Source organism: Mustela lutreola, chromosome 17, assembly GCF_030435805.1.
Source record: "Mustela lutreola isolate mMusLut2 chromosome 17, mMusLut2.pri, whole genome shotgun sequence".
Classification (NCBI taxonomy): domain Eukaryota; kingdom Metazoa; phylum Chordata; class Mammalia; order Carnivora; family Mustelidae; genus Mustela; species Mustela lutreola.
The window spans coordinates 10,440,517-10,465,375 of NC_081306.1; positions in this window are offsets into that span (position 1 = coordinate 10,440,517).

Sequence of the window (24,859 nt, forward strand, 5' to 3'; positions counted from 1 at the left end):
GCACAGTCTGGGTCCAGGGACCATCCATGCTCATGGAAACATCACCGGTGTCTGGAGGACCCTCACACGCAGTACTTCTCCTGCTTTAATGCACTCAAGAATCAACGGGTGGGGACGGGGGGAATCTTTGCAAAGTGCGGATTCTGATGCAGCCTGTCTGGGCTGGGGCCTGAGATTCTGCATTTGTAGCCAGCAACCAGGGGGTGTGGACACGCTCAGCAGGGAGACCATGCTTCGAGTGGCCAGTTGGAGGCACTTTGGGAAGCAGGCCCCAGCGTTCCCAGGGAGCTCTCCGGCTCTAGGGCCCTGCCCCAGGGAGAGAGTGGGTGATCGAGAAGAAAAGCAAACAACCTGAAATGGAAATAAATACTGTGCGCCACAATCTCATTAATGTCTAAAATTAGATTAACATAATTAAAAATTTAAAAGCTAGATTAAAGCGTGTCAGTCTGAAACCGAGTGCTGAATTACGCGGTGGCTCTCTGCTTTTTCCTTAACAGTTTGTGCTAATGGGTATTTCAAAGACTACTGGGTTACATGTTGTTCTTTGTGATTTTTAATTATCACCAAACACCTCCAAATTGGCCCTATTTTCAATATGACTTCTCCAGGACATGGCTGCCCCGGCTCTCTGAAAATGTTCAAGCACACGGAGCCTCTGGGCCTGTCTTCCCACTGACATCTAGGCCCGCTGGAAGGAGAAGAGAGGCTTACTCACTCTACAAACTGTAGGGTGCTTTCAACATGTGTCTTGCCAGTCATGGTGACTGGCATAAATATTAATGAGATTCCCAGCTTGTAAGTAAAGAAATAAAGGCTCAGAGAGGGAATGTAAGCTGCTGGGGATCACACAGCTGATTAGTGGAAGAGCTGTCCGACTTTCGGATACCCATATTTTCCCCAGCCTCCCTGAAGAAGAAAGCATCACGGGGCTCCAGGATGGGGGTGTATGTGTGTCTACGCATGCCACATGGACACACACGTGTGCAGGCAGCAGAGGGAAGAGGCACAGAGAGAAAGCCAGACAGAACAAACAGCCACTTGTGAAATGTCTGTCTCTCTGTTTTTGCTTAGGTTGCCATCCTGGACCCATTACCAACAGATATAATTTACTACGTGTTTTAACAGAATTGGACTGAGTGATCTGTTCCCTCGGCAGAGTCACGAAGCACTTAGTAGCTTGGGCTCTAATTCTGGGGCTGGAGTCGTTGAGTCTGTTCTCCTCCAACAGGAGATTAAGATCCCAAGGGTGAATATGATCTTGGCGACATCCCTGACTGCCGTGGCTTTCACCCTGGGGCTGAGGTCAGCCTTTCTCTCTGCCCGGGTAGGCGGCCAGTGAAGGTGGAATTGGGTGAGGGCTCCTAGGACTGGGTCATCGTGGCCGTGCCTCAGTGGCATGCTCTGATTTTCCTGCCAAGCTTCTCTCCTGAGTCCTCTGAGACTCACAGTTTTCCCAAAACATCTCCCTCTAAACCCGATTTCCTTCAGTGAGTGAAATAAGCTATTTCCAGAGGGTCCTGAGAGAGAATTCTGTCTAACCTGGAGTTAGACTGGAAGGACGCTGATAGAGGGAGAGGCTGGGACAGTAGCTTTCTTCTTCTTTTTTTAAGATTTTATTTATTTATTTGACAGAGATCACAAGTAGGCAGAGAGGCAGGCAGAGAGAGAGAGAGAAGCAGGCTCCCTGCTGAGCAGAAAGCCCAATGCGGGGCTCGATCCCAGGACCCTGGAATCATGACCTTAGCCGAAGGCAGAGGCTTTAACCCACTGAGCCACCCAGGTGCCCAAGGGACAGTTGCTTTCAACTAAGATACCATTTTCCCTCAGCTGTAGAAGCCGGAGTCTCAGTTTGCCATGTTCATTCACATTAGAATCATACAAGAACGGGCTCAGGTACCACCCGGACCTCTCGATGCTGAGCCTACCACTGTGAACAAAGCTTGGGTTCTAGAACAGGCAACATTAAAAATGCAGCTAAATCATAAAATGGATCGGCCTCTGTGGAAAATGGTTGTGTTCTTTGGCAGGTTAAACGCAGAATTACCCTATGACCCAGAAGGGATCTTCTCCAAAGGCTTGAACACAGATACTCAAACAAATAGCCATGGTGGCACCACCCACTATAGCTCAAGAGGTGGAAAAAGACTCAAATGTTCATCAAAATGAGGTATAAAGACACAATGGAATATTATTTGGCCATAAAAGAGAATACGGTTCTGATACAAGCTACATCGTAGGTAAACTTTGAAAACATGGTGGTCACACAGTGAAACATACAAGAAATACCCAGAATAGGTAAATTCATAGCAACAGAAAGCAGATTAGTGGTTAACCAGTTAGAGAAATGGGAGTGGCTGCTTAATGGGAAAGTGGTTTTCTCGGGGGATGATAAAAGTGCTTTGGAGCGAGATGGAGGTGAAGGTGAGGGTCGCACAATGCTGTGAAGGTGCTAAATGCCACTGAGCGTTACGCTCAAGATGGTCAACTTTATGTTAGGTGAATTTCACCTGAATTTACACCTTGATGGGCAGCTGGGAGGAAAAGTGAGACCCTGACGTCATTAGTCAACTGAAAACAGGTTTAATGCTTCCCTAGAATTTCCCCTGGTGTAGAGAACGGAGAGAAGAGGTTGGAGATTAGGCAAAAGTCATCAGTGAGACAGCGCAGTGTGGATGCCTGAAGGCCCCTGGCCTGAGAAGAACCTCCAGTGATCTTTGTTGAATCTTCTGGTTTAACGTCCTGTTTTCACAGACAGGGAATCTGAGTCCCAGAGCAACAAAACATTTGCGAATGACAATAACTGGCAAAACCAAAAATCAAATATACTTTTCTCTTGCTATGGAATGTTTTCAAGAGTTTGGTTGAGGAGAAAAATAAAAACTCAAGCTGCACGCCCTGCAAGTTTACACTCACGTCAAAGGAAGAGAGGACCACCAACCATCCATCCATCCAACCATCCATCCATCCAACCAACCATCACCCATTTTCCCATCCTTTCATCCATCCATCCACCCATCTGTCTGTCCATCCATCCATCCATCCATCCACCTACCCATCATTTACTCACTCTCATACCCACCCATCCATTTCATTGTTTAGCACGTGTTATAGTACATACACTATATAAGCTGAGGCTGGGGTTGTCGAAGCAGTCCTGCAGGGCTTTATTGGCCATGACAAGGAATTTGAATTTTATTTTAGAGTAACTGGAACCCATGTAAGGGTTCCAAGCCAGGGGTGACCTAATACGATTTAAATTACGGTGATTGGTTTGTGGATGATGGGCTGTAGGAGGCAAAAGTACTAGGCCCAGGCACAGTGGGGTGGACAGAAGGAAGCCAGCAACTGTGACTGAGGATATTGCTAGCTTCCCTCTGCCCATCCCACTTAATGAGCTTAATGAGGCAGAGGCATCAAGGAAGAATTCTTGGAGGAACTGGCCTTTAAGCTGAGGGTCTAAAGATGTCTGGGTCTCACATGGGGAGGGCATTCTTGGCAAGAAAACAGCATGAGCAAAGGCACTGAGGCACAGCACAACCTGGTTTTATGTGGGAAGCCATATGAGATTCCGTCAGGAATGAGGCAGAATATTACCACCTAGATATGTGTAAGTGATGTGTACGTGTGCATGCACACGTGTGTGTGTGTGTGTGTGTGTGTGTGTGTGTGTGTGTGTGTGTAGGGTACAAGCTGACCAGTAGGGGTGGGAAAGGACAGTGGAAATATTGCCAGGGTCTGGGTTATGACAGACCTTATAGGGACATTCTCATGGTACTGGGGAGCTACTGATTTTATAAAAGGGACTGAGTATCATTCCTCTCTTTTCAGCTCCTCTCTCAGCCCAGAGCCATCATCTGAGCCCATGCGGGTGAGAAAGGGGATGTCTGAGGGCTGTGACCTGAGGAGGCCAATCTTCTATGCTGTTTGTCGGCATAGGGGAGCCTATTTCCAGGCAAGCCTATTTCCAGGGGCAATTATTTCTCTCATATAAAATAGTCTTTCTCCCTATTATGCTAATAATCTATTTGTTCTGTGTACACCGGCCATCCCAGCACCTGGTGTGGACTCTGGTCATATGTTAGTGCCTATGCTCCCTGTCCTTTACAATGACCTAATCATGACTTCCGTGCAAGTGAGATCATACTCCGCATCCTGATTTATTAGATGCCTCTCCACTTATCAATCTAGCAGCTTCTGCGTTCATCTCCTCCGGCTGCCGAAACAACTGTGGGTGGCTTAAAACAACAGAAATATACTGTCTCAATCCGGAGGCTGCAGGTCCAAAGTCAAGGGGTCTGCAGAGCCACGATCCTTCGGCAATCTGTGGGGGAGTCCTTCCCTGCCTCTTCCAGCTTCTGGTGGTGGCAATCCGGGGCGTTCCTCTCCCCTGCAGCTGCACTGCTCGGATCTCTGACTTTACCACACAGGACACCCCCCCTGAGTGTCTCTGTCATCACCTGGCTGTCTTCTTATAAGGACGTCAGTCAGATTGGATTAGGGGCCCCTGATCCCAGGAGGGCCTCCTCTTAACTAATTACGTCTGCAATGACCCTTTTTCCAAATAAAGACATATTCTAAGATATTGAGACTTATGATTTCAACATGTCTTTTGATTCTCTTTTGGGAGGGCAGGAGCGGGGCAGGGGCCATAGTCCATAATAGCATCCCTGGCCATTAAGCACTGTTTTAAAATATGAGTTTTCAATGGCTACGAAACATTCTATATTTTGGACCTACACATATTCAGGGATCAGTCTGTCTTCACACTGAATATGCAAACTGTGTGCCCTCTCCTCATCCAGCCCTGTGCGGAGACAGAGGCCATCACCGTGACAACAATGGAGATCGGGAACTGGTCAAAATTTCCCCTCCCCCCTCCCTCCTACTGACAAAGGACAGCAGACTTAAGTTCTGAAAAAAACAAACAAACAAACAAAATAAGCCTCTTACATACAAGGGCAAGAACAAAAAGAGAGAGAGACTTCGAACAACCAGAACAGTCAATTGATCAGAATTTCCCTCCGTGGCATTTCCAGTTAATCCAGATGTGACCACCTTCTGGCTCGTGCCCAGATCTAAGCCGTGATTCATCAGCTGCTCAGCTGAATCCAACAAACGTTTTATTCAACCTGCTTTATGAGCGTAGGCGAAAATTTTCCAGCCCCAGTTTCTTAGGATGTCACCAATTATCTCAAAGGATGTTGCAACAGACTAGAAAGAAAGTTTGTTTATTTACTGGTTGGTTTGTTTTAAATCCTAGAACCTCCCTTCTCCGAGCTGGGGCACTCTGGAAGCAGGTCTTGACAACCACTTGGAGCCACAGTACTTTCATATCACCTGTTAGGGTGGTCGAGAGGTTTTTCATTCATGTCTTCACGTTTCATTGTCGAGACAACCCAGCCTAACAGGGCAGGACCATGGTTACAAGGCTCCCCAGTGTCTTGACTTGCCCAACCCACTTAGCCTATAACCACCACCGCTGTGGGGAGCTTAGCACTAGAGACACAATCTCACTTAATCTGCCCCGCAGACATAGGAGAAAACTGCCATACCCTTCCCTCTTCTAGAACAAACGATATCTTAGAAAGCATGCTACCTTGCCCAAGCTCATACAACTTGTAACCCCAGCAGCTGGCTCTTGAAGCCAGGCTGCCAGACTCCCTGGGGTCACAGCTGTGACCTCTAACCCACCCTGTGCAGGGCTAAGACAGGCTTCTGAGGTTCTTGCTGGCCGGGGACTCCTTTATCCGCATGATCTCATTTAGTTCAACAGTGGCAGTTTCTCCATTTCTCTGGATGAGAAAACACACACCTCCTGTTCCATTGCTTATAGCACACAAAGACTTTTGGTGGAGGGTGTCCTGGGTGGCACTTAGGCTGAAAATGGTGGTATTATTTAAAGATTTTCTGGATAGAGTGGGCAAGTGCCCTGTCGCTTGATAGGAGGGAATCTGCTGGGGTTCCACGGTCCCCACAGTGTTCATGGATAGGCTTTGGGGGGGGTATGTGTCTGAATGATCTTTCAAGCATACGCATTTTTCTGGAAGTTAGTCCATCTAACTCTTCACGAGGATTCCTCATGACCCAGAAGTAAACCCACACCAAAGACAATAGATATTGTTCCATATTTGTAACAGCAGGCTTTCTGGAAATCACCGTGCTTTTCTAATGGGACGAATCTATTGCTTTTGAGTATTGGTATCACAGTAGAGCACTTTAAAATTTATTTTGTAAAAGATTTATTTATTTGAGAGAGAGAAAGAGACAGATAGACAGACAGAGAATGTCAGGCTGGTTCCACGCTGCACATGGAGCTCGATGCAGGGCTTGACTTCATGACCCTGAGATCATGACCTGAGCCAAAAGTAAGAGTTGGGCATTTAACTGACTGAGCCACCCGGGCGCCCCTAGACAGAATATTTAAAGAGAACTCCAACCCATGCACACAGCAGGTGCTTAAGAAACATAGGCTTTGAGGAGAGCAGCTCTGTCCACTGGTCTGCGGAGGAAATGCAGTGATGCATCCAGACACGTGGGATGATAGTCATTGAAGCATGCAGTGGCCAGGGGCTCCCCCTCCATTACAGACACCTGGGACCCTTCCCTCCTCCCCAGCCCTGCGTTAAGTACCTTGGTCAGAGCTGCCAGGAGTCAGGTGTGGTCACTGGTCTCTCTGCCTGCACTTTTGGTCTCTTCTCTCCACTGGTCTCACACGGCTCCTGCCTTCCACTTTCCTTGAAGCTGTCTGGGGTGTCCCGCTGCCCTCAGAATACATCAAAGCTCAGGGCGATGGCTGCAAAGCAGAAACGACCTCCATCAGTCCATCCGGCAATTCTACCTTCTGCCCTTGCGAACCTCCAGCTCGCTCCTTTGTCAGGCCTCCGCATTTGCTGGAAACTTCTGCCCCTAGATCTTGGCAGGGCCACACCCTCCTCAGTCAGCCCTCTGTGGAGGCTCTCTTCACACTTGATCTTAGCCAAAAGGCGGAGAAGCGATGGAGGCTGTCTCTTCAGAGAAGTGTTCCTTCTAGGGTAACATGATGTTTGCATCTCTCTGCAGCCCTTATAACCATGGAAATTGAGCTCCTTTAGTCACTTAATTATCATCTAGCTTGCCCTGCAGGATATGAGCTCCATTGGGTAGGGTCTGAAACTCAGATCCTCAGTCGATGCTTGCTGAGGAGGGAGGCATGAACAGGTGGGCAGGTGGGAGAGGTTCTCCTTCAAGCTGATGGACCCCAGCTTCCTAGAGGCACACCTGGAGGAGACAAGGGTTGGAACAACTATTTCCTCCAAAGCACGGGAGGCTCATTTTCACTCCACTTAGTAGTGAATTATGTTACCTGCTGGTGAGGGCGATGCCACAAGGGCTGTAATTAGTTCCCTGATTATTCACAATTGAAGCGATCATGGCTAACGGATGGTGTTTGCCACGAAAACCTGTAGGAGAGCCAGGCCATTTGGCAGCTACCGTGTTCCCAAGAAGGCAGATCAATTTCCATTTGATTTGTTTAAAAATAACAAATAAACAATGTAGAGCCGCTTGCAAGCAAGGTTTGGGTCCCCCCCCTCCCGTTCTGAAATGTGGGGAGAGGAGGCAGCCCGAAATTGCCAGTTAGGAGAAGACGGGCAGAGCACATGCACGGCTCACCAGATTCCCCTATAATCATAGCTAATAACTGTATTTTTCGGCTACTAAACAATTCTGTTATTTTAAAGCTTCTAGTTAGCGAGCTAGCTAAACGATACTCGGGGGCTAGCCATGGAGAGGACTCCTCTGAAATGGAGCACGGAAGCCCATTTTTTCCCCACTTTGTTCTAATTTTATCACAGGCTCATGGGAGAGCCATTGACGGGGAGAGACACTGGACAGTGGGGTTTCGTAGGAAGCCCAGAAATGCACCCTTTCCCTGAACTGCAAAAGTAACCAGGATTTCCTTTAGGATCATGAATGTAAAAGGCTTCTCTCCCTTGACTCACCTTTATCTGGGTTCTTCCCTGACCTTTACTCCTCCCCTGAACATGTAAATGGGTCGCTTTCCCCGCTCAATCCTTCAGGGACTTCCCACTGCCGCTGGGATTGGTCTAAAGCAGTTGGGTGACTTGCACAACTGTTCCCTGCCTTCTGGTCCCATCTTCCTCCCACTCCTGTGCAACACTCACGGCCCTGCCCTGTTTCCTGTATGTCCCAACACAGTGGATTATTATTTGCACAAAGAGGCGTCAAAGTTCTGGACTCTGGAAGCCAATACGCTGGGTTCTAAGTCTGGCTCCAGTGTATTTGAGCTGTGTGACCTTGGGCCAGTCATTCGACCTCGCGGGGGCCCCACACGCAACACCTGTAACATGAGGATAGTAGAAGCACGTACCTCATAAGGCAGCCGAGAGTCTGAAATGCGTGAATGTTGCACAGGGGTCAGGAGAGGGGTTGGCAGATGCTGTTGCTCAGAAGAGCTTACTTGTGATGAGGACCCTCTGCAGTGCTTTCTTTTCCCTCTGCGCACAGCCTGTTTCCTCTGTCTGAAGTAAACATTCTGTCCCCGAAAACGTATCCTCTTGTTTGACTCAACTCCTGGTTTTCACCGTAGACATGACCTCTTCCTGGAATCTTCCCAGATCCCATCTCCATGGATTAGGTGCCTTTCCCTGGACCCAACAGGACCCTCCACTCTGGAGGTCCTCCCTCCACTCCTGTGTGGGAAGACAGGAACTGTGGCTGTCTTTCTACTCCCCCGCACCTGGAGGAGCACCAAGTCCTTATTCGGTCCTTAACAAATGTCTGCTGAAGGGAGAGGCCGAGCCCAGCAGCAAAGCAGGGCTCAGGCTAAGGGCAGCTGACCTGAGCTCTCAGCCAGGGTGTGCGAGTGACTGGCTTTGTGCTGTGAAGCACTCCCTCCTCTGTGGTTCAGAGTAGTTCTCTGCCTGCACGGGGCATGAATGAGTGTGCTTGCTCCAAGTCCGGTTCTGGAAGGCGGGATCAAACTCACACAGCACCTTGTTAGAAATGCAAATTCTGTTGCTCCTCCCCAGACCCGCTGAATTGGAATTGGGGGACAAAGCTTTGAAATGTGTGTTTTAACCAGCTCTCCGTGGGGGCTTCTGATTCATGCTCCAGCAGCTCTTCCCCTGGCTGATCTCAGAATTCACCTGGAACGCCCTTTCACTATAGGGTGTCTGGGATGCTAGGCGCCCCCCCCCCACAGCCCAAATGCGTGAGCAGCTCTGATGCTGGGGCTCACCGCCGTCCCTTTCCGCCTCCCTCCCGGATCGCAGGGCACAGCCAGGAGTGAGACTATACACACACACACACACACACACACACACACGCGCGCGCGCGCGCGCGCGCGCGCCCGTTCTTGGGCTCTGTGCTTCCCGCCTAAACCTTGTGGAAGTTGCATTAACTCTTTTGGTCCACCAGAGGGCCATTCGCCGTGCCGAGGAGGGACACAGTTTATCCTTCCTGGGCATGGGGCCCATGGAGTCATGCATGGACCACAGAGAGAGAGAGAGACAGAAGTGTGTGTCCGAGAACGTCCTCCCAAAGTGTTTGGAAAAATATCCAGGCAGAGGAAGAGGCACTGTAAGGGACCCCGGATCCTCTGCTTGACATGCTGCCTTTTTTTTTTTTTTTTTAAGATTTTATTTATTTATTTGACAGAGAGAGAGATTACAAGTAGGCAGAGAGGCAGGCGGGGGGGGGGGGGAGCAGGCTCCCTGCTGAGCAGAGAGCCCGATGTGGGGCTCGATCCCAGCACCCTGGGATCATGACCTGAGCTGAAGGTAGAGGCTTAATCCACTGAGCCACCCAGGCGCTCGACATGCTGCTTTTAAAACCTCTGTTGAGCAAGCTGCTTCAGAAGGTTACTGCACGGGCACCTGAGTGGCTCAGTGGGTTAAAGCCTCTGTCTTCAACTCAGGTCATGATCCCAGAGTCCTGGGATCGAGCCCTGCATCGGGCTCTCTACTCAGTAGGAAGCCTGCTTTCCCCTCTCTCTCTCCCTACCTCTCTGCCTACTTGGGATCTCTGTCAGATAAATAAATAAAATCTTTTTTTTTTTTTTTTTAAAAAAAAAAGGTCCCTGCAGGTCAGTGCGTGGAGGAGAGGCTGTGAAGCCAGGCGCACCTGTGTGTTCCTGAGCACGCCACTTCCCTCTTCTGGCCCTAGATCGTCCACACGGGTAATGAAACTTACCGGCTGAACTGTGGCGAAGGCCCACCTAGGGTAATGGCTGAAACAGGGTGCTAGGGCAGCTGCTCAGAAACTCAGTGGTTCTCAAAGTGTGGCCCCGGGCCTGCAAAGCGGCATCACCTGGAAACCTGTTAGAAATGCAAATTCTCAGGTCCCACCGCAGACAGACTGGGTCAGAAACTCTGGGGCTCGGGCAAAGGACTTCCCCTGTCTGAGCTCCATTTTCTCAGTTGTGAAACTAGAAATAATTGCAGTACCTAGATCTCAGAGACCCACTACAAAGGTTAACTGAGACACGCATGGAAACTATGAGTGTCTGGCATTACAGTAAGAGCTCCATAAACAGGAGCTACTCTTGCTCTCACAACTGTTATCCCCTTCCAAGACCCCTGCCCCATGCAGACTTCGAAAAGCAGCTTTTGTTAAAACTCTGCACAAATAACTCTTGTTGGACTTTGCAAAATGCCAGATTTGGGTTCAGGACCGTCCCCGCGGAACACAACACATGGAAGAGAAGTTACAGTGTACAAATGTGTCATACTAACATGTGAGCCGGGTTTATAACTCATTCTGAGAGCGACCATCGCTCAGAGCAACCCCGCTATTTATTGTAGGGTCCCATTATGGGCCGTGATCTATTTAGGTCTCTCCAGCTGTCAGGAAGACTGGCTTCCCTACCACCAATCAGGAGCAAGGAGATGGGCTCCAGGCAGGAAAAAAGAAACAAACAAAAGAGCGAACGGGACTTGAAAAATAGTCCGCTCCTGGCTGATGAAATGTGAAAGACGCTGAGGGAAGGAAACAGAGTCGGCTCTGAGTGGCCTTGTGCAGCAACGGAGAAATTTCTAGATGACTGATGTCTGTGGGCCTCGTGATGCAGAGCTGGCAGAGTGAGCTCAATTTTTCAGGTGGGGGAAGTGAAGGATGATGGAGATTCATCTCCAGACACTGCAGGCTTCGATAATCAGGGTAAGAAGTAGAGAATCACTCAGCTAGAGAGGGTTCCTTCTTGTCTCTTACAAGGGACTCTCTTGTCCAGACCTCCTCAGTCAGCTCTGCTGGGCCCCCACCACCTCAGGGTCCATCTTTCCCCAAGGGCTTAACTGGCCACCAGCTAAAAAGAAATTGTAAGAGCCGTTTGCGACGGTGTGGATGGAACTAGAGGGTATTAGGCTGAGCGAAATAAGTCAATCAGAGAAAGACAATGATCATATGATCTCCCTGATGAGAGGAATTTGAGAGGCAGAGTTGGGGGAGGGGTGGGAGGTAGGGAAGGAAAAAATGAAACAAGATGGGATCAGGAGGGAGACAAATCATAAGAGACTCTTCATCTCATGAAACAAACTGAGGCGGGGGTAGGGGGGTAGGGAGAGGGTGGTGGGGTTATGGACACTGGGGAAGGTATGTGCTATGGTGAGTGCTGTGAAGTGCGTAAGCCTGACGATTCACAGACCTGTACCCCTGGGGCTAATAATACATTATATGTTAATAATAATAATAATAATAAAAGAAATCACAAGACAGTGTCCTATCTGTAGTTAGCAAGGTTTGAGAACACAAACTCATACAGCTCAACAATGTAAAAAAAAAGGAAAAGAAAAAAAAACCCAAATAACTCAAATTAAAAATAGGCAAAAGACCTGAACAGACAATTTTCCAAAGAAGGTATTCAAATGGCCAACAGATACCAGAAAAGCAGCGCAACATCGCTCATCATCAGGGAAATGCAAATCAAAACCACAAAGAGTAATCACCTCAGACAGGTTAGGATGCCAGTTATCAAAGACAAGAGATGGGGCACGTGGGTGGCTCAGTGGGTTAAAGTCTCTGCCTTCAGCTCAGGTCATGATCCCAGGGTCCTGGGATAGAGCCCTGCAGTTGGGCTCTCTGCTCAGTGGGGAGCCTGCTTCCTCCTCCCTCTCTGCCTGCCTCTCTGACTACTTGTGATCTCTATCAAATAAATAAACAAAATCTTAAAAAAAAAAAAAAAAAGACAAGATAACAAGCGTTGGCAAGAAGACAGAGAAAGAGGAACCCTTGTGCGCTGCTGGTGGGAGTGCAAGCTGGTGCGGCCAGCATAGGAGACGGTATGGAGGGGCCTCACAAAAAGAATGGAGTCACTGTAGGATCCAGCAACTGCACTTCTGGGTAAATGACCACAGGAAAGGAAATCACTACTCAAAGAGGTATCTGCACCCCCATGCTCACTGGGGCATTCTTCACAAGAGCCAAGACCTGCAAACAACCCGAGTGTCCATGGATGGATGACTGGGTAGAGAAGCTGGGGCGCATATACCCAGTGGGATAGTGGCCATAAAACTGAAGGAAATTCTGTTACTTGTAACAAAGATAGGGATGACTCTTCAGGGAAGTGGGCTAAGTGGAATGAATCAGGCAGAGAAAGACAAATACTCTATGATCGCATCTACAGGTGGAATTTGGAATAACAAAACTCCTGGAAACACATGAGATTGGTGGTTGCCAGAGGTGGTGGGTGGGGAAAGCAGGTGAGGTGGGGCGGTTAAAAGATACAATCTTCCAGTTATAAATAAATGAGTCCTGGGGATGTCGGTACAGCAAGGTGACTGTAGTTAGTAATATTGTATTACATACTTTAAAGTTGCTAAGAGAGTAAATCTTAAAAGTTCTTCTCCTCCACACACACAACTAATGATGTTGGGTGATGGACACGCTTACTGTGATATTTCACGATATATGCATGTATCGAGTCATCGCATTGTACACCTTAAACTTACTCAGTGTTATACGCCAGTTACAAATCAATAAAGCTGGGGGAAAAATAAACAGAATTCTAGGAGAATTGATGGGGTAAAGAATCATGAAATATGCAATTTACTTTCAAATGGTTTAGGAAAACGTGTGTGTGTGCATGTGTGTGCATGTGTGTGCATGTGTATGTGTGTGTGCAGAGAGAGAGTGAGAAACAGCAGAGGTTGTATAATGGCTATGATTTGGGGTCTGAGGTGGAAGATATGAAGGTGGTCGCTACTATTCTCAGCCTTCCTCTGGAGCCAGTCATCCTGGGTTCAAATCTCCACTCTCGCACTTACTCGCTATGCAATGACATCGGGCAAGTGACAGAAACCCTCTGGGCCTCAACATCACCATCTTAAAATGGGCATTATTAGAGTACCTACATCACAAGGTTTTTGTGAGGATGAACAAGTTAATGTGCTTCTAAGCATTCCCTGAATGAAGTAAATGTTTGCCCTATTTAACTGTTTGTGATAGATAAATGATAGATAGAGAGATAGAGAGCTAGAAGGATAGATGGGTAGATGGATGGACAGATACACCTGTGCATACCTGGATAAGTTACTAAAATAAATACATAAATTATATAATGCCCACACTTGGATTCCAGCCTGCAAATACAGGCAGGAGATTTTGTTATCCACCAGAAACACGCCTTGCCCTTTGCGGGAACAGGGGTGTAGGACAGCAGTGACCGAGACCTACGGCAATTGCCTGGTGCCCAGAGCAGAGGTGCCCTCTGCCTCCCTTCCATCTGCTCCTTTCTCCCTCATGGAGGCCACCTCCCTCCAATGTCAATTTCAGTGCAATCTCACTGTAAGTGGTGCCCTTGTGGATATGGGAATCTGTTCGGCCAAGGATGGAGCCTCTCTCATGGTACTGCATGTACAATAGGGCCCAGCACCTGGATTGCATTTTAAACACATTCTGTGCCATTAGGCAGTGCTCATCACTCAGTGGATGGACTGCCGCGTTGCAGGGTCCTCCCGGCCTGGAGCCAAGCTCAGCCAGTCCATCCGGCCTGGGCATCCTGCCAAGAACCTCCAGCTGAGAAGCGGGCACTCTTAGGTCACCACACTCCACTGGGGTGACCCAATGAGGAGAAGCCAGCCTGGTGTCCACAGCAGGCCCTCTGTGAATCCAGATGAGAGAGCCAAGCCCTGAGGAACCTTCTAGCCAAGCTCCTTGGGAGCAGACGCTTGTACCAAGAATAAACGCTTTCTTTGGAACAACATCTCTCTCCCCCTTGCTCAAACACTGCCACCACTCTAATCTGATCTTCCTTCTGATCCTCCGACACACCTGGAACTTTCCTGACGTAGGATCTTGACTCATGCAAATCCTCTCGGGAACATTCTCTCCTCTGCTGGTTCTGATTCATTGGACGGGTCACCTCCTTAGAGAAGCCTTCCTGGATCACACAATACCGAAAGGTTGCCTTTTGATTGTCCTTTATCTGGAAGCTGTTCTTCCCTCTCTCTGTGCCTTTTCTACCCCACTTGCAAATAAGGAGAACGATGGTCGTGGACATTCTCTATTTGCTCTCCTTTTCCACGTTCCTCTAGTCTCTATGGGACCGATCAAAGGTTTTCTTACATCCTCCGGCTGGATTCAGTCAATGAGAGATCAGGCTATTTATTCACCCAGCTCACTGTCTGGTGGGCGGGGGCTACACCCCCCTTACTCAATCTCCTGATTAGGACCTCAGTGTCCTAACTTCTAGGTACTGCTCCCCACTCCCCACATTGTGCTCCTTCAGCACCATTAATGGTCACAGTCCCCTGATGTGGCTGACCTCAGGTACTTCCCATCCCCCACTGGTAGCCCTGCCCACACCTTGTAAATAAACCCTCCACCGCACTGGACTCAATTTCCCCTTGGCGTGTGCCATCAGCTTCCCGCCAGGTTTCTGACGCATGCAATAACAGTATCGACTTCATGAGGTCGTTGTGAGAATTAAGTCAGTTTCAGTGCAGGGCACCCAGGAAGTGCTAAGATCATGATGTGTTCATCTTGTTCTTATTTTCATTCCTCTCACCACATTTTGCACTTACTTGTGCGTTAACTGGTTCACCACGTTTCTCTGTAGGCACTCTACAGTTTGCGTGGAGATGAAGTCCATGCCTGTGTCTGTCTGATCTTTGATGACCTGATGCCTGGTGTGCAAGAGACCTCAAAAAAAAAGTCTGGAAAAAAAATGTCCAATGAATGAATGGATGAATGAGGACTGTTTTTCACCTTTTTTTTTTTTTTTTAAAGATTTTATTTATTTATTTGACAGACAGAGATCACAGGTGGGCAGAGAGGCAGGCAGAGAGAGAGAGGAAGGGAAGCAGGCTCCCCACTGAGCAGAGATCCTGATTCGGGGCTTTATCCCAGGACCCTGGGATGGTGACCTGAGCTGAAGGCAGAGGCTTTAACCCACCCAGGCGCCCCTGTTTTTCACTTTTGAAGCACTTTTATATATTATACTGAATTGCACGATTTGGCTGATCTTAGAATGTTTTTGTCTTAAAGGACAGAAGTTGGGCACCTGGGTAGCTCGGTCAGTTAAGCATCTGCCTTTGATTCAGGTCATGATCCTGGGGTCCTGGAATCAAGTTCCACATGGTGGTAGTGGTGGGGTTCCTGCTCAGCGAGGAGTCTGCTTCTCCCTCTGACCCTCCTTCCTCTTGTGCTCTCTCTCACAAATAAATAAATAAAATCTTAAAAAAAAAAATTTCCCAAAGTACTACCTCTTAGGTATTCCCTTCCATCCTGGGCAGTTAGCAAGCTAAGAGATATAATCACCATTTTATATATAATGAAACAAAAGAAGAACAGAGGGAAAGGCAGGGGGAGCCACCAACTCAAACCTACTGTCCTGGGCTCTGCTAGGCACTTATTTGATGGACATAATTTAATATAATGCAATTAACATCCTTAAACCAGATGCAGAGCTGGGGGAGGGAGGTTAGAGGACTCATTGCCCAGGGCCATGCAGCTGGTATGTAGCCGAACTGGAACCCAGTCCTGCGGGGTGTGACTCTAAATTGTGTGCTATGCTCAGGAAGCGATGCTCGCCCTGTTCCCCACCCTAGAGAAACTGCATACATGTGCCCAGGGAAAGGTATACAAAATATCAGGGCAGAACAGCAAACACAAATGGTAACAATCTCTCAGTGGCACAAAGGATAAATAAATGGGAACATTTAAATACTGAAAGTAGTATAGGCACTACACTGAATGAACTAGGGGTGTACATATCCCCTACAATATGGAGGGAAGAAACAACAATGTGTTGATGATAAAATAAACGGTTAAAGAATGCGTTAGTAAAGCACCGTTTTATACCAAGTTTCAGACATATACTAAACATGACCATGGATTGTTTAAGGACACAAATATATAGCAGAAATGCTCCAATTCAAGGGATCATCAGCATCAAATTAAAAAAACTGTAGCCAAAGGCAGGGGGATGATACTGCAGGAGAGTAACCCCGGGGTCTCTGTGGTTCCTGTGATGTTTGCTCTAGGCTGGGGAGATGTTTGTTATATTATTTTATATGTTATATGTCTGGGGGGGAATCCTTCATTTATAAACAAGTGGTGCCTTGCCTAAGGTCATCCAGCTGGTCAAGGATGGAATGCACAAGGGTAGCTGTCTCCTGACTCCTCAGCCAGTGCTCCTTCCCTCATAGCGAGCTGTGCCACAAGCAGGTAATTAGCCCCATTGTGCAATCTGCGGAAGAGGCCCAATGCTGGGCTCAGTAATCCTTACGTTTGCCTTGATTACCACTGACCATTACCTTTAGCACCTTCTTCCGAGCTGTCCAGATTGCCCTATATTCCACATGATCTGGTTTCTGTTTCAGTGCAAGAAAGAGGAACTTCTTTTTTTTTTAAAATTTTTCAATTTATTTATTTATTTTCAGCATAACAGTATTCATTATTTTTTCACCACACCCAGTGCTCCATGCAATCCGTGCTCTCTATAATACCCACCACCTGGTACCCCAACCTCCCACACCCCCGCCACTTCAAACCCCTCAGATTGTTTTTCAGAGTCCATAGTCTCTCATGGTTCACCTCCCCTTCCAATTTACCCCAACTCCCTTCTCCTCTCTAACACCCCTTGTCTTCCATGATATTTGTTATGCTCCACAAATAAGTGAAACCATATGATAATTGACTCTCTCTGCTTGACTTATTTCACTCAGCATAATCTCTTCCAGTCCCGTCCATGTTGATACAAAAGTTGGGTATTCATCCTTTCTGATGGAGGCATAATACTCCATAGTGTATATGGACCACGTCTTCCTTATCCATTCGTCCGTTGAAGGGCATCTTGGTTCTTTCCATAGTTTGACGACCGTGGCCATTGGGGTACAGATGGCCCTTCTTTTCACGACATCTGTATCTTTGGGGTAAATACCCAGGAGTGCAATTGCAGGGTCATAGGGAAGTTCTATTCTTAATTTTTTGAGGAATCTCCACACTGTTCTCCAAAGATGCTGCACCAACTTGCATTCCCACCAACAGTGTAAGAGGGTTCCCCTAAGAAAGAGGAACTTCTTTTCATAGACTGAATCAGAATGTCTCAGAACAGACAGTGAAAAGTAAACCCCCCCCCATCAAGAAGTGGTCACAGCAGGTACTCTTGTTGGCCGGTCCAGAGGCCCTTCTGTGCTAGAGGAGATCACCTCCTAGATAGGAGCAGAAAATGATGATACCTCACTTTCCCAGGTTCACTATGGCACAGCCTGTGAGCTAATCTCCATAAAGAGAAAATCTGCTAGAGGTTCGCAGGAGATATACCCTCCCTGAGCTAATAAGAGGGAAGGTATAGGAAAAGGCCTTCTTCTTTCTTTCTGCTTTATGTACTGACAGGGATGATGTGATGTTTGGAGTTGTGGCAGCCAAACTGTGACCATGAGGAAAGGGCTAAGAGAATCCTAGAGAAGCTATGGAGCTGAGCAGCTGGGTGAGCTCTGGAATCACCTACCTCTGGACTGCTTGCTTCTTCAGTGCAGCAAACAATCAAAGAACTGATTGATATCGTTAAAATACTTTCACTCCAGAGTATTATTACCAGCAAACACCTCATGTACTTGTACATCATGACTGTCTGGCAGAGGGTGGGAGGAAATTGTAGGCTTATTATCCAGGTACAAATCATTTAGACTTGTGCACTTGGAAGTCATCTGTTAAAATACTTAAATAGAAGGGGCGCCTGGGTGGCTCACTCAGGTTAAGCAGCTGCCTTTGGCTCGGGTCATGATCTCAGGGTCCAGGGATCGAGCCCCACATCAGTCTCCTTGCTCAGCAGTGAACCTGCTTCTCCCGTTCCCTCTGCCTGCCACTCCTCCTGCTTGTGTTTTCTCTCCCTCTGTCAAATAAATAAATAAAATCTTAAAAAAAAACCAAAAACCCAACTAAATAAAAGTTCTCCACTCCTTTATGTAGACCCTACAATGGCTCCTTCTTGCTCTTTGGATAAGAATCAATATCCTTAAGCTGTCCCTCCTGGCCTGGCCTAGCTCCTGCCTCTTTCCAGGCTCACCTTGGGCCACTCTCTCCACAGGATTCCTGAGCGCCAGTCATATTAGTTTTGTTGTTGTTTTGTTCCATTTTGTTTACCTTCTCCAGTGTGCCAACCCCTTCTTTAACTCAGGATGCTTGCATGGGCTTATCCCTCTGCTAGAAATGCTCTTTTCCTCCCCCTCTGCCTGGCTGATTCCAAATCATCATTATTTAATCTCATGCTACCCTGGCTTTCTGCTTCCTAGCTCTGTACTTACTTATTTTTCTGTGCATTTATGTTCCTTCAATGTCTGCCTCCACCAACAGAATTAAAGCTCCACTGAAGCAGATGCCATGTTGGACCTTACTGCCTCACTAACCAATGCACGCACGATATATGCCCGTTTTCCCAAAGTGAAGATCTGAGCACTTCAGCCCATTCTCAAAACCACTGAAGATAATAAATGTTGACCAGTGTTGTTATCGTACCTTCTCATGGCTTACTGTTAAATCTCATCTCCTTATCCTGGCACTCAAGATTGTCTTTAATGCATCCTTTGCCTCATTCATTCCCAATATATGCACGGAGCACTTGCTACATCCCGGCACTATTCTAGGACAAGGTACCTTTCCTTCTTTGTCTTCTTCCCACTGGGGGCCAAGTCACCCGCTGTCCCAAACATCCTCTCCGCTCTTACCACCCGAGTTCTCACAACCACAAATGGGATACCACTCGTTCCATATTTTTGCTCAAACTCTTTCTATTGCTTACAATGCCTTTCCATTCTCTGGCTACCCGGTAACTCCTTAACCATTGGTTAAATCACACCCTCCACCTTTTATTCCAAAACATGCGTTAAGCCCCTTCTAAGCGTCCCACCGTCTCCTGCATCCTACCGGACACACCACAGGGACACCGAATGCCTGTGACTCTTCATCACCTGTATCTGATGCTCTGCATGGTTGGGGCACATGATCTCTTCAGTGGTGGGAAGGAAAAGAGAGCCTCAATAGAAATTTACAGACTCTTTTTGCCTCCAAAGGCTTAAAACACCCGAGCCAAGAGCCAAGAGTCTCCAAATACTTACGATCATGGACACCTCCTTTAAAAGAAAAAAAAAAAAAAGCAACTGGGGCAAATGGGCACCCCATTATGCAAATGAATATAAATCTATTCTATGTTGAACTGTATGTTCTCCTAATGACAATGCACGTGCAAAAGGGGCCACTGAAAAGCACGAGATTAAAAATGTAAAAGGCGGGCGCCTGGGTGGCTCAGTGGGTTAAGCTGCTGCCCTCGGCTCGGGTCATGATCTCAGGGTCCTGGGATCGAGTCCCGCATCGGGCTCTCTGCTCAGCAGGGAGCCTGCTTCCCTCTCTCTCTCTGCCTGCCTCTCCATCTACTTGTGATTTCTCTCTGTCAAATAAATCAATAAAATTTTTAAAAAAATGTAAAAGGCACAGAAATTCCAATATTTTCTGCCAGCACCTCAGGAGACTGTGTAACCTTTCCTTGTTGTAGACCAGCTTGGCCTAATCTCAGAGGACGACTGGCTCATTCTAGTTCACAGGGAATGGGTAGGAGTATCTCCTGGGGAAGGGCAAAGAATTTGGGCCACAATGAGAGAGATGCTTGTCTTGAGGCTTCTTCTACCTTTGTTGCTTCCCATGATCCTGGCCTGTCTGTTCTCTGGGTTCCTCGAGTCTTGCTTTGGCCAAAGCAGGGGACCCGGCAAGCCAAAGAATTATTTATTTTTTTCCTTCTCCTCCTTGCCTTACCCGTGACCTGGGATTAGGCGGCAGCAGGCTGCAGAGCCGGTCTGAGTTTGAGAGCTGACCGTGAAGGTGCCTGGCTCTTCTCTTGCCGGGGTTTCTCATTACAGAATCAGCAGCAACTTTTACTTCTCAAGATGGCTGGGAGATTTCTGTGCATGTCTCATGCTTTGGAAAAAGCAAGCCTGGCAGGAGATGTGTCCCCATACTGTTTCCTTTGCTGTGTCACCACAGTTTTCAAAGAGCCACGCCATCTCCTCCTCCATTCCATTCACTCCTCCAGCCAGATGAGGTCCAGCTGCTTCCCTGGCCTCCCCCAGCCACCCACCAGCGAGCGGCCCCTCTGGCGACAGCCTGGCCCGTGTCTCTGAGCTGACACCCTGAACCTGGCTGTGCTCATTATCCAAACCTGGGGTCTCCACAAACCTTCTTCCTGGTGCCTTCATTGCAGTGGCCTGGGCTTTGGAAATAAAGTCACCTGTGTCCAAGTGAACCTGCTTTCTTCCTGGCCTTGGCCTTATGTGCCAGTTCGGGTGACCAACCACCCCAGTTCACCTGGGCCTGTCCCAGTTTCAACACTGAACATCTCGTGTCCTGAAAAACCCCTCAGTCCAAGAAGGACCAACCATATAATTTGCAAGACCCAGTGCAAAATGAAAGCACGGGAATTGCTCAAAGATTTATGAAGCATTTTCAAGACGGCGACAGCAGAGCTTTAAGTCACATGTGGTGTCCTGATCGTGGGGCCCTTGGGTGACTGTAGGCACCACATAGTCCTGAAGCCAGCTCTGCTCCCAGGCAAACCACCACTGTAACCCTAAACCCGAAGGCATAAATCCCATATAGACAATGTGTGGTGATTGCCATAAGGCTGTTAGTTTCTCAGAGCAACACGTGCTGCCGGGGCCACAGAACTTGCCCCTGACCCTTCCTTCCGCCCACCCTCGCTCCTATGCCTGAGCTTTCTGAAACACAGAATCACGCCACTCCCCAGCACAGAGCCCTCTGACGCCCTCCTGGTTGTCCACAGTATTCTCAAATGCGAGTGATAATAATAACACAAAAATGGCAAGTGGCCTGTATTGACTCACATGATCTTTGCTATCCTGTTCCTTAAATATGCCCCAACATAAAACTCGGCATCAACTTCATATGTTCAGAGCTCTTATCCAATCATGAAGCCAAATTTATCAATTAAAAAAGAAAAGTAAGGAAGCCTATAGAACCAGTAAAATTTAAATTAACATTACTTTAATGGGATGAGGTTGCTTGGCCAAAACTCAGGGGCCCCGGGGCAGAGCGGTGATGGTGCTATGTTGGCTGCTATGATGTAGGTTGGCTCTTTCTCACGGGGGTTCCCCTTTGTGCACCGGCCCCGGGATGGCTCAGTGCTCCATGCCCCTCCCTCGGTTTGAACACGTTGGGATACCTTTGTTTGAATACCAGGTTCTGACACTAGGCGAACCTCACTTGCAACAAGGATGAGTTCCACCTCTGCTCCTTTCCCATTAACCCATGACAGTGAAAGTCATGCTAACCAGCGCTGGCGAGTTCATAAATATTAACGCACGCATGCGCACAATAATTCCATCGCAGCGCCCAGTTATAAGTGGGCCACCCAAGAGATCTAAAAAATGCCCACGTTAATTTTAAAACTATCATTGAAATACGGATAACAGAAATCCGTGTTTACTGGGCAACTACCATTTGCCAAGCACTGTTCTAAGTTCTGGCCATATAATAATTCACTTAGTCCTCACGACTCCATGGGGCAGGCACTATTATTAGTCGCCTACTACAGACAAGAAGCCTGAGGCTGAGAGAGGCGACATCAACTTGTCCTGAGTTATCCCACCAGAAGGTTTCTAAGAAAAATTCTCAAAGTGAGCTCCCAGACTGCTGATCGGGCATAAAGGACCTTGAGAGGTTCTTGGCTTTAGTCTGATATCGCAGAATGAAGTTCAAACACCTGAGTTTGCCAGTAAGACTTCTTTGTCTTGCCTGTTGACCTCCCGTCTCCATGGCTTGCTGGTCCCCATCTCATCCCACATCTTTGGTGCCGCTAATGAAGCCCGGAGAGGGCATCAAGCTCTGTCACAGCTCTCTGTTCCTTATGCTTCAAAGTCTTCTCCCTGCCTGGGGTGTTCTTGTCCTTTTCCACCCGGAAGCCTCTGTGTTCTGTGGGATGATCAGTGTCACTTCTCCAGGATGCTGTTTCCTAATACGGCAAGGCTGGTGCTTCCCCCTTGGGTTCCCACAGTACCGAGGCCCCATCTTCGTTTCCCAAAGACACCACTGACATCCTCATAGCCCCTGTGCCAGCAGCCCTCAGAGCTGAGCCAGTCAGACCCTCCTCTTCTGGCGATTCTAAACTAAGTTGCCTCAGAGCCTGGGAATTTAAGTCGAAGTTGCGCTGTGCTAACCCTTGGCATGTGTTTATTTAGTGCTTACTTTGTGCCAGCCCCTGTTCGAAGAACTTTGCCTAGTTCACCCTATTTCAAGCCCACAGCAGTCCTACAAGATGGGTACCACGGTCTCCCTTGTTTATAGACAAGGAAGTTGGTGCACAGAGAGACCAATGACTCCCACGCCATTGGACCAACAATGGCGGTGCCAGCGCGGAATCTGGAGTCCATGCTTTGAGCCTTGATGCCACACTGCCCTTCTACTTCAGGGGAGCCAAGATCATGGCTGGTGTCATGATAAAAAGCATGGGCAAGCTGAAAGTGTAGCAGACACCAGATGAAAAAAAAAGAAAGGAGATGCTGGTTCATAGTAAGGAGACAGGAGCCAAGATAGGACAAAACTCAAGCCCACAGAGAGAGGCAGAAAGACCCATCTGTCCTCAACCGCTGAGTCATTGTTCCTGGTGACCTGCTGGACATCTCTCTTGGAGTCCAAGGGCTTCCCATGGACGTTATCCATTGACTTTTGTTTTAAAACCCAACTTGGATTGACTGAGTTTCTTTTCTATCTATCAATACTGAACAGTGCAAAGACGCTGGAAAGCCAGCAGCCTCATGAACTCTAAGACCCTTAGAGCCAATACACATTTTTGCTGCTCCTAAAAGGAAACTTACTCTTGGTTCAGTATACAAGATCTGGATCATACTTACACTAATTTTTTAACTTAAGTATATTCCATGTAATAACATTTAGGACATACTTACACTAAAAATTCATTTGTGGTTTCTCTCAAGTTCAAACTTACCCAGGTGCTCTGTATTTTACCTGGCACCCTTAACCAGGGGTCACGTGAGAACTGCAGACTCTCAGGCCACCCCAGAACCACTAAATCAGAATTTGCATTTTAACAGATAATGAGCAAGCATATTAAAGTTTGGCCAGTCCAGCGAAAAGATGAATCAAAGGCAGTGCAATCAAAGGCAGCTCCTCTGTCATTAGGGACCCAAATTCTTCCTATTTTTTTCTCTCTCCAACATCCTTATCTCCTGGGTCACTTCATGGTCCAAGAGAGCTTCTTAGGGTTTTCTCTGTAAGTCTGGCCTCCAGATGGAAACAAGGGGAAAAGATCGAGAGTCATTTCCCAGAAGTTCTACCCAGTGGCTCCCCACCACTGACTGCTTCTACCTGCGAGGGAAGCTGGAGATTTTCAGTTGGGCCCCGGGGTACTTCTGTGACTTAGGCATGTGTGTGTCGACGGGGTTGTTATTCACCAAGTTTAGGAGGTTGACCAAGAGGCCCTGGCCATAGCAAAGGAACACAGAAGGGCAGCAAGACCCTTGAAATAAAACTATTTAAAAGAAAGGGTGGGGTGCCTGAGTGGCTCAGTTGGTTGGGCGACTGCCTGCGGCTCAGGTCATGATCCCCAAGTTCTGGAATCGAGTTCCACATGGGGCTCCCTGCTAAGCGGGGCGTCTGCTTTTCCCTCTGCCCCTCTCCTCTTTCATACTCTCCGTCCCTTTCTCTCTCAAATAAATCAACAAAATCTTAAACAAAAAAATAAGAAAAGACATAGGGAGGTCCTAGCTGTGTTCTAGATCTGAGCTAATTACAGTGCTCAGTTCAACAATAGGGTGTATGCTGGGTATGGCCTTAGCTAAGGAAGCTCGCACACACCCAGACACCTTAACACCATGCTCAGAGTAGTGGCTGATCGCAAGAGTGTTAAAAGCTATGCAAGTGAGCACGAAATGCTCTTGGCTGTGCTAACCCCCAAAGAAGAGGACTGTGGGATTGTGGGCCCTCGAGGAACCACCACGGCTGGCTCCCCTCGGGATTTAGGTCACCAAGTGAAGCGTTTGGGAACTGTGCGGAATCAGTCTTCAACACCGACATCACGTGGCTGCGAGAAGCAACAGCCCCGATGGGCTGAACAGAGCCCCGGGCGCCGCTCACTGCCCCAGATGCCTGCTTCCCTACAGATGGGATTTGCCTTTGACGTGTGGGACCCCGCGGAAGGCTGTACATGGAGGCTTTAATGTCTCGCTGCCAAAGATGTGAAAGACGTGCCAGTGTTCCACTGGACCCGCAAACGCGCCGTGAACGTGTTTTGCACCGTGAGTCCGAGGAGTGGGGAGAATCACTAGGGGACCAGGATGGTTCAGGGCGATATTTTTGGTGGGGGCAACTTTTTGCTGCCTGTCCCATCTCACGC